An 11,585-nucleotide genomic window follows, 5' to 3' on the forward strand; every position below is an offset into this window, starting at 1 on the left:
AAGCTGGGCAGGAACAAGCTTTAAAGTATACCACTTGAACCATCTGAGATTTAAAGCACACATATGATAACCACAGCATAGCAGAATTAAAGCAGATGGAATATTATGACAACATTTCTCAGAGGTGTCAGTATACTTTTAATTGGGATAATTAAACAGGACAAAACGCCACATATTCCATGTCAGTGTCTCAGTAAATGCTATACGTTTGATTTGATATGGATGGAAATTGAAAAGCAAAACAGAACCATGGCTTAAAAAAAACTATAAATATGAAATATAATAAAATACAATTAAGGAACTGCAGTGCCATCTATTGAAAAGAAGTTGAATATGTATTTATAAATTTATTTTGCATGGAACATTTCCTTGACAGATTAAATGATTAAATGATAAATAAGTTGTTCTCAGAATTATTACCAGTAAATCCTGAATCAACGGTGCAAGCTCTGCCAGCACCACTCCGTCGTCAGTAAGAGTAGTATTCTCATGTCGGTCTCTCAGTGGTCCCCATTCCCCACAATGATGTCACCAGCCAGCACTATCTTCTAATTCTTTAATGTTGGTGTTTCCATACCTTTATTTATGATGAGAGCAGGTTACTTAAATAAAGGGACTCAGCACCTATGCCTCAGACATCCAATGTATAGATTAAAGAGGTGACTGTAGGCTAACAAACAAAAATGAATACATTATATTTGTGTGCATTAGTATTTAAAAGTATTGACACCATTCATTTTAAAGAGTGTTATTTGGTGCAGTAAGGTAGTTTACACTGACTGACATGGATTTCTATAAGCGCATATATACTTTCTCATCTTTATATAAATTGGGCATCACTTACATAGAAGTGTAAAATGATTCTGGGCTTGAAATGACATGTGATCCCCTCAATACCATTTACTGTTAGGAGTAACACGTGCAAAAGGCCTACTGGAAACAAGGACATCAAAAAATGTTGGATGCTGGACTATGAGTTCAGTTAATGCAGTTGCCACAGTAGCAAGGACACTGATGTTAGCAGGCCACTCAAAGACATCGGCCAATGAGATTGTATATGAGATTGGCAAATGTGATTCGAAATGAAAGTTGATTGTAAAAGACTTTGCTCTTAGCAGATTCATTTCCACAGCTTTTGTTCATTTTCAGAAGGACCTTTAATATAAGGCAATGTAAGAATATATAGTGAGCATCCCATATTGAAATACGATGGAGAAACATTGACTGAAAAACTACTTGTTGCACCTCGATAAGAACAGCTATCGAAAGGTATAAAATGTCAGAGGTGAGTCAGATCCAATTCCCCATATTAATAAAGAAGTAAGTATTTTGTGATGGAGAGGAAAGGTTAGTTTAATGAAGCGTCAGCCTCACAATGTGAACAATTATATTCGGTTTAGATTCCATTTCTGTGGTCAGAAATATGTATTATTTCTCCTATAGTAAATAAACTAACAACATTCTTCATGATATGATCAAACAATTCAAAAATTGCTTTGTATCAGTCTCTGTGTGCTTCATATACTGTCTCCTATTATCAGATGTCTGCTGAGCTGCCTTGCTGGTCAGTATGAAGCATCATTATTTTGAGCTTTAATATTGAACATGTTAGCTAGACTCAGGTGCTTCTTAACACCAGCAAATGAGAATCTCACAGCGACAGTGCGTCCACCAGCTACTGTGATAATCTTTAACAGCTATGGAAACATAATGCCCTTTAAACAGAATAGCAAGTCAAATTACAAATTAATTAAAAATACACCAGTTCCATGGGTGTTGATATACTCATAATTAATAGCAGATTACATAACAGCTAATAATAGAGAGGTGAAGATATACTGAAATCCAATACTGCTGTATTTATGAATCAACTTCATATCAGAGGGTTCTGAGATGAGAATGTGAGAATTCACCCTTGTCTTATTAAGATTCTCTCTACATAGACTTAAAATATCAAACATTAACATTCACATATCTAAGTAAAAAAGTAGTGCTTTTATTATTAAAGGTAAATGATGAATTTTTAATTTGCTGAGGCTTCAGTATGCATTTTTAATGTTACTGTATAAATTCAAATAGACATTTTCCCATCAATATCAAAATCTAAATTACTTTAAATGGGAAAGAAGAAAGAAACTGAAAGTAAAAGGAGGGAGATCATTTTTTTTCTTTTGTAGAAAGATAAGCTTTTCATTTCAGGTTGAAAAATTGAAATATATTGGTCTAATTTTAGGTGGCACAGCACATTAAAACCCCTTCACAGTTCTTTCTTTCTTTTGTTAAAATCAGAATGGAATCAAGTTGAAACTTAATGAACCTGTGATATGTCGGAGGGGGGAGAGGGGAATGAAAAACATCAGAAAGTTTACAATCACTTTCAGTTAATGTGGAGCAGAGTGGAAGTGTAATAGTCTAGAATGACTAAGTTACAATTATAGAAAGATCTTCTTAATATTGCTGAAGCTGTGTTAGTTTGTAATGATAAACTACATTTTGCTTACTAGGGGCCGGATTAAATTAAAACTTTGACCCACCTGCTAATAGAAAACTACAGACTACAGTTGAGGCTTAATTTTTTATAAGATGCCACTTTCTTCTAATCATAAATGTAACCGCTATGATGAACAGGTTTGTAGTTTGCTATTAGAGGGTGGGTCAAGGTTTTGATTTAACCCGGCCCTGGGTTATCATATCACAAACAATCATGAAAACAGCAGTACACTTACATTTGAAGAATACCATTTGCACTGTGGATTATTCCCAGACTATTCTCTAAAAGTAAAACCTATTTCCCATTATTAATTTAAAAAATAAAATTGGAAGACTCCTGACAAGCAAAATGGTAGAACTTGTTGAACATCAATGGCAAACAGCTGAATAAATGTAAATATGCTCTTTTGAAAATGACTAATTATAGCTCCTTGATGCTTAAAACTCAAGAAGTTAAACCAAGTGCAGTTCTAGATTTTAAAACCCAGGATTTCAGTTTAAATATGAGCAAATGTCAAAATCTAAGGAGATTATGGAGAATTACTTATACATACTATATGTAAGTCTGCAGTTCCCACATATCTGTTCAAGACACTCAAACCTGTGGGTAGTCCTACACAGAAATAATATTTTCAGACACTAGAACATGCTTACTATGTTACAATATAGATATAAATAAAATGTATATACCACCATATTGCACCATTTTGTTTGTTATTTTAACCATGAAGATGTAAACCCAATTTGTCCACATTTCCATCTATGGTTTTCGTAACTACAATGTTATTTTAACCATAATCACAATGTCATGATTCACATGATCCATCCATTATTATCTCTGCTACACATTACAGTAGTAGATTGGTATGTAATGTATGAGTTTGGCACTGCATCACATAATTTGCTGCCATCAATAAACACATACATTTATAGAATGATAACTTAGTTAATATATCCTTAAATGCTTTATAAATCAAAAAAACATTATTTTTTTGTGGGGGAGGGGGGCAGTATGGAGAAAGCTGGTTTCACTTAATACATGACACAGTGGAGTTTTGCATCCAATTGTTGTCGTTGTTGTTTTTTGGTACATTGTATATATTGTATTCTATATTCCTGGCATGGAGGATATGAAAGGCAGTATTAGTAATTAAGTCGAGTGCAGACTGAAATACACAAATAAAAATAACTGATCAGTACTGTGCTTTCCACTGACTACTAAGGTCACACGCTTAAATGAACTCTATTGACTATTCTCTACGTGTGTGCAACACAAGCAAAGGGATATTATATTTTTAGAATACAAAAGGGTTATGAATAAAATTAGTGAGCTCACTGGACGCTTTGCACACGGCTTTCATCACGCTGTGCTTCATGTCTGACTGTCATTAACAGTTCCCTTCATCCATGTTTTTCCAGATGGATTCTATTTACAATAGCAGCTAATGAAGCGTGCTTATAGCAGGCAACAACCAGCCTGAAATTACTTTGTATACCATACTCACAATATCAGTGTTAGGAGCATATCAGAGGAGAGTCAATTACTTCGTCATGTTTTGTGTTTTGAAGAACAATGTAATTATGGATTGCTTGCCTGTCTTGGGACTTCATGATAGAAATCTGATGAGCATTGCTGAATAGTCACATCTCATTGACTTATTGACTTATTTCTGATTATTATTACTATTATTATTATAAGAAGTAGTGGCAGTAGTAACCACAAACCTCATCAATTTGTGTAACATGCAGGTTGTCCATTCATCCAGTTAAACAAATTCCAGGAATATCTGTGGATATTTATGGAATTTTCCATTGATGTTTTACAATTTCATATATATATATATAAACTTCTTGGCATCCTGTCCCAGGGATTACTAGAGATGAAGGCAAAGGTCTTATAAAAGATTATATTTATCTGGGAGCTGGGGGAGACTGGATTTACAAGTATCAGCAACAACAACAGTGATGGTTATGTCGGTAGAGTTTTTAAGGGGATTTATTAAGAATGTGAGTTAACATTCAGTGCTCTCGATGTAGTATATAAAGTCTACTCTTAACTAAAGGTTCAGTTATCATTTCCAAAACACATAACCATTACAATAGTCCAAATCAATCTATAACTGTGTATAACATGGGTGCATTGTGTATATGCGTCTGTTACAGCAGTGGTTCCCAAACTTTCTGGGTGGCGCCCCCCCAAATACATTTGAGTCACAGCTCATGCCCCCCCATGTCTAACACGGTCATATTTATATTTACATTTATTTTTTGAAAGCCCTAATTCTTAACAAGGATGAATACACTTTAATACTTGTTTGCATTTCATTTTTCACAATTCTATTCGGCCATTTACATTGGAATCTCTCTGCATGAATCTATTCTTACTCCATCTAGTGCTGCTCACTCAAATTAATGAAACGAGTGAGCATGAAGATACAGTTACACCCTTTTTCCATTTCGTACGATTTTACCCATTTTATATATATTTTCGACTATTTGGTCTCATCCCTAATTATATATATATATATATATATATATATATATATATATATATATATATATTCTATGTTAATGCGTTTCCAAAATATTATGTAGCAGAGTCCTGGCGAGCTCATTTCCCACGACTCAATGACATTTTGGAGCTGCAAGTTATTCTTATGTATTTATTTGACCGTAATTATCACCTCACATGCTGTGTATTTTGGTCTGAAACTACCAATTAGTGGCTTTCACAGACGCTGCTATCTGACAATCCACTATTTTCATTGGACTGAATCTCATTGATTGGATATGGAAGAATCCAATAACCGAGAACTGATTTACACTCTTATTATTCGGGACAGTACAGTTTGTTTTTAATGTGTGTAAGTGTGGAAAAAGTCATTTCATAGAGATAGGTATATCAAAAGAAATAAGATTATCCAATGTGATTTCAGCAGGGCGGCAATCAACGGTTGTCAGATCCCCTTCACGTTTTACCCGTTCAGCTCTTTCCCCACACCCCCCACAAAGGGTCTCGCACAGTTTGGGAACCACTGTGTTACAGTGATGTCATTACCCTAGGATTGGAAGAGTGTTCAATCTCCCAGCATCAGAGGTCATGTCTTTTGATGAAGTAGGTTTGTCTCTGTATGCTGTAATGGTGTCATTACTTGGGTCAATGACAGTGATGCCACTCTGTGGAATTGCTGCGGAATTTCAAAGAAGCGACTGTACAGGGCTCATTATGTATATGAGCCTGTTATAGTGACACCACTCCCCTAGATTTTGAACACTATTCACACCCCTTGTGACAGGTTTGTCATTTGTCTGAAACGGTGAGATTCAGGTGCTTCAAGGTGTTTAATGATGCGCCAAAGGATGTCATTGCCCTGTATAAGCACTTACCCTTTTTGTAACAAAGATAAAGAGATGAGTATGCTAATTTGTGATGATATCCCATCAAGTTTTAGGTGGTAGTGAGTCCACATGCATCCATATCATGAGTTATTTTGCGCACCATATACTAACTCTTCAGTGAAGGGGCCAGAGCTCCATCAACTTGTAGCTTTTGATATCTTGACCTTGGTATTCAGACTCCAAATAGACATACAAAAATAGTAACCAGACACACATATTCATACAGCCAACTCCCAGTCACGTATGTTACACCAGAACTTCCAGTAGCTCTTTATGAGATCAACATACAGTTTCAGAAGAGTTCTCTGATGGTTCTGCATCACCTCATGGATCACAGACCATTGACCTGCTGCTGTGGCTGACTGTTTTGTTTTGTTCTGTCAGTATTTACAAAGACCAGCACTCTCTTCATTACACTTCTTTCTCATGGCACCAGAGTTAAAGAATAATCTGCCTCAATCATTCACATTCCAAGCCATGTGCGTGTTAAGAACATAAGAAAGTTTAAAAATGAGAGGAAGCCAATCAACCCATCATGCTCGTTTGGTGTCCATTAATAACTAAGTGATCCAACATTTCTCCCAAGCCAGTGTTTGAGACTGATAAAATGAACTTTGCAATAACTAACCAATACTAACATATGAAGTTAGTGCAGGAGTAACAATAAGGAATATGAAGAGTAACCAAAAGTATCAAGTAGGATAATGTCATTATTATAATCAAATGACTTCTATCCCTTTGTCTGGCTATTTTATCTATTATTCTAATACTTTAACATAGTTAGTGTACCTTTGTTTTATAATATAGAGCTATTTTTTTCTTTTGAACTTATGTTTGTGTCCAGTCTATTCAAATGAATTGAGCTCTACTGGTCAAACATCTTGCAAGAGTTACTTCTTAAAAAGCACTACAGTCTGCCGTATAATAAGTTGTGTATCAATTTGTCAGAAGCTGCTGTGTTAAAATTGCATTTCTTAAATGAGGTTTAATTTCCTCTTTTTTTCAGCTTGATGTGCTATTAATCGAATTTAGTGCTGTAGGCAAAGATAAATGTGTATTTAGGGCAAATAGCAATGTTGTCATAGTGCGCATCTGTTTTCTCATCTTATACTCGATTTTATCATCAATAATTTCCATAACTGAATTTCTTTTAAAAATATGATAACAATAATAATAGATGATCAACTTAAATGTGACCACAATATGGAATCATGCAATCAAATGAGCTGGGTACTTTTAAGACTGCTTCATAATCATATTCATATGCACAAAAAGCAGATAAACCCTCAAGAATTAGCGAAGGATATGTTGAACTACAAAATTAAGCTGTTTAGTTTTTCATTATTTTCTTGCAGACTACAGACACATCTTAATGTTTGGTAGCTGGAGAGTAAAACAATATGAAAGAAACAAATCTAAAATATTTTTTTTCATGAATAGATCACATGAATGATTTAAAAGTTTGAAATAATAATAAAAGGTCTACAGCTCCTACTTAAAAATATCAGGGGATCACCAATAATAAAACATACTTCTTTTAATTTAAATAAATTCTACTAAGAAATTTACTAAGAATATTTATGTGTAAAAATTGTATGTTCTGCATGCTGATGTTTTATTTTTCCTTTATTGTAAAAACAGGGAAAGGAGCATTTTAGTTTATATTTGCTAAATTATCCAAAACTCTGTTGCATTTTTAAAAAGTAATGAAGGAAGGGTAAGCATTCTGCTGAACATTGTTCATTAAAAGAAAGATGTGTGTATTACGAGAGACCATTTTCTAGCAAAACATGATGTAAATCCATAGAGAAATCACCAAGAAATTGGGATGCAGTTTTCAGGCACACAAGAACCCAGAAATTAACATTGTGAAAATGATCAAAGCTACTGCAGGCCCTTTGGGATTCACCAGTCTTATGACCGAGCTAAGCAGAAGTGAAATTAAAATAACTTAACGTAAAAGAATTGGAGGACTAAAGGAAGGAATGCAAAACCTAAAGACCTATGCTGAGAGGTTTTGAAAGGCAGGAGAAATTAACGACAAGAGGCAGCATAAACCTGCACTAGGAAGTAATTTAATATTTCAGACTTAACCTAAATCTAATTTATAATCAAAACGTAATATCAAATGTCAAATTCTCATTTTACAGTAAAAGAAGAGTCATTTAAACACAAGATTGCATATTTTAGATCAGTTTCACCTTCCAATATATTCATGGGATCAGCTGAATCTTGAATTATGTTTTATTTAGAATATATTTTTCATCTATGGACCCTGAAGAGCCTAAACTGGGCTCTCCTAGGAGCACTGATATTTTTTAAGGCTCTTTAGAAGTTTGAATCTCTCAGATATCCCTTAAAGTTTACAGACATCTGACATTATTTAATTATGGCATCATTTTTGGATAAATACATTCAACTTGTTTATGTAAATAAGTTTAAAATAATTGCAGTACTTCAGTTGCATGTCATTGGGTGTTGCGTCAAGTTTAAGCAAAACATCTCAAATATTTTTTCTTTATACTATTCACATCAGTTTTGAGTATTGTTCTAACTCCCAGTTTCAAGGCGATAATTTTCTAGTTGCTAGCCTGACTTTGTGCAAGATATGTGTCTTTGAGGCTGTTCTCTGCCAAACATCTCTCAGCTGCTCGAAAAACAGCCCTGTGGTATAGAAAACTACAGGCACTTCCACTGCATTAAGTTTCTGAGAATAATTATTCTATAGCAACAGTGAGTGATGCAAGACAGACAGCAGCCTTGGCTACACACCCTCTGCACTAATGCAAGCTGACATCTTGAATGTGATTGTATTAGACATAGAAGATTCAAAAATCATCAGGAGGTGAGCTGGGAAAAACATAACAGGTGTGTTACCTACGCAGTCTGTGTTGATGTGTTATATACTTTCAAGAAGCATACTAAAGTACTAAAAACAAAGACCAACAGAAATCCCTTGTTTTGATAAACCACAGATATTTGTATTGAGATGATTTGTGAAATTTAAAATGACAAATCAGTAAGTTTAGTTTAGAGTTGGTAACATTTACATAATAAATACTGAATTCAAAGGAGGGGTAAATGATTAACCAAAGGGAATACCTTTGTTGCCAACAGAGAGCTACAATGCCACTATATTTTGATTCTTGTTATATTGTCCAATGTTGTCTGAATAGTAGGGCAATATATCTTTGAGGGCAATATAATAATTGACATGTTCTCGTCTGAACCAAATCCAAACTCCAAATACTACAATATATAGTTGTTGTTGTTGTTGTTTGCTCATAGCCTCTTTATTCAAGCATGCGCATATTTTATTTCCTTTTGTTGATATTTACATAGATTGGCTCACAACAGTACCCCTTATGCCTTCTGTGTTGTACATAAAAAGAGGCTGAGCATTGAGGGCATTAGGACAACTGTCAATAAATTTAATGTTAATCTCCAGAAGGTCCCACAAATTTATGTCCAGATGGCACACAATTCCATGGTATGTCATTTGTATGGAACATATTTCATGACAGAAAAAAAATATTGGGTATTACATAGAGCTAAAAGGTGAACAATATTGGTGTGTAATTCAATTTTTGTGACCTTCAGCTTCCGCTTTGAAATCATTTTCATCCATTTCTATCCATTGTAAATTTAAAGTTGAAATATAGGCCTGTGAGTCAAACAAGACATGAAAGAAAAAACTATAGGTTGCAAATGCAACACCAGTTATCTGAAAAAGAGAATACTACTCAAAGGGGGTGGGACATTGTTCATGGGAGCTAAGTGAATGTAATTGTCTAACAAAGCTGCTTCTATAGGCCATCATAAGTGTCATTCAGGCAGACCCTCCCTACCCTGTCTGATTTATCTAGTGCCACTCCCCAACACTTAGCCTCTTTTTTCTGGATACAAAGACTCACATGCAACCTCACAGCCTTTGGATAGTATAGTACAGCCCAGAGTTCCTCTGATATTACCAGCAAAGTCTTAGGACAGTCATATGAGACACCAAAATGAAAAACTCCCTGTTGAAAAGGTGGAAACACTACTTAAATACACAGCTTTGGCATTTCACTTCTGTATTAAAGTGTATAAACTTTGGAATTCTTAGCACATTACACACATACTTTTAAATCTATTATATATATATACACTCACCTAAAGGATTATTAGGAACACCATACTAATACTGTGTTTGACCCCCTTTCGCCTTCAGAACTGCCTTAATTCTACGTGGCATTGATTCAACAAGGTGCTGAAAGCATTCTTTAGAAATGTTGACCCATATTGATAGGATAGCATCTTGCTGTTGATGGAGATTTGTGGGATGCACATCCAGGGCACGAAGCTCCCATTCCACCACATCCCAAAGATGGTCTATTGGGTTGAGATCTGGTGACTGTGGGGGCCAGTTTAGTACACTGAACTCATTGTCATGTTCAAGAAACCAATTTGAAATGATTCCACCTTTGTGACATGGTGCATTATCCTGCTGGAAGTAGCCATCAGAGGATGGGTACATGGTGGTCATAAAGGGATGGACATGGTCAGAAACAATGCTCAGGTAGGCCGTGGCATTTAAACGATGCCCAATTGACACTAAGGGGCCTAAAGTGTGCCAAGAAAACATCCCCCACACCATTACACCACCACCACCAGCCTGCACAGTAGAAACAAGGCATGTTGGATCCATGTTCTCATTCTGTTTACGCCAAATTCTGACTCTACCATCTGAGTGTCTCAACAGAAATCGAGACTCATCAGACCAGGCAACATTTTTCCAGTCTTCAACTGTCCAATTTTGGTGAGCTTGTGCAAATTGTAGCCTCTTTTTCCTATTTGTAGTGGAGATGAGTGGTACCCGGTGGGGTCTTCTGCTGTTGTAGCCCATCCGCCTCAAGGTTGTACGTGTTGTGGCTTCACAAATGCTTTGCTGCATACCTCGGTTGTAACGAGTGGTTATTTCAGTCAAAGTTGCTCTTCTATCAGCTTGAATCAGTCGGCCCATTCTCCTCTGACCTCTAGCATCAACAAGGCATTTTCGCCCACAGGACTGCCGCATACTGGATGTTTTTCCCTTTTCACACCATTCTTTGTAAACCCTAGAAATGGTTGTGCGTGAAAATCCCAGTAACTGAGCAGATTGTGAAATACTCAGACCGGCCCGTCTGGCACCAACAACCATGCCACGCTCAAAATTGCTTAAATCACCTTTCTTTCCCATTCAGACATTCAGTTTGGAGTTCAGGAGATTGTCTTGACCAGGACCACACCCCTAAATGCATTGAAGCAACTGCCATGTGATTGGTTGGTTAGATAATTGCATTAATGAGAAATTGAACAGGTGTTCCTAATAATCCTTTAGGTGAGTGTATATATATATATATATATATATAATTATTTTCAGCTTTCTCTACCATTTATTTAAATTTGTGATCCCTTCTTATTGAATGACTTAATCATTGATTGATAAATGTTGTCATGCATTCAGTTTTATTTTGTTTTTTGTAAAGTGCCTCGGATTTATAAAGGCACAATATGAAATAAAGGCTCTTGTTTCAGTCATTGCATTGTATGCGGTAGGCATCGCCTTCTATAAAAATTATTTCCTCTTCCTAAAAGTTACCATTGGAATTTAAAGGCAAATTAATATCTGGAAGAATCTTGCTTTATACTCTTCAAGTTATAGTTCCTTTGTTGAC

This window comes from Amia ocellicauda, chromosome 13 (assembly GCF_036373705.1).
Source record: "Amia ocellicauda isolate fAmiCal2 chromosome 13, fAmiCal2.hap1, whole genome shotgun sequence".
In the NCBI taxonomy this organism is placed as follows: Eukaryota; Metazoa; Chordata; class Actinopteri; order Amiiformes; family Amiidae; genus Amia; species Amia ocellicauda.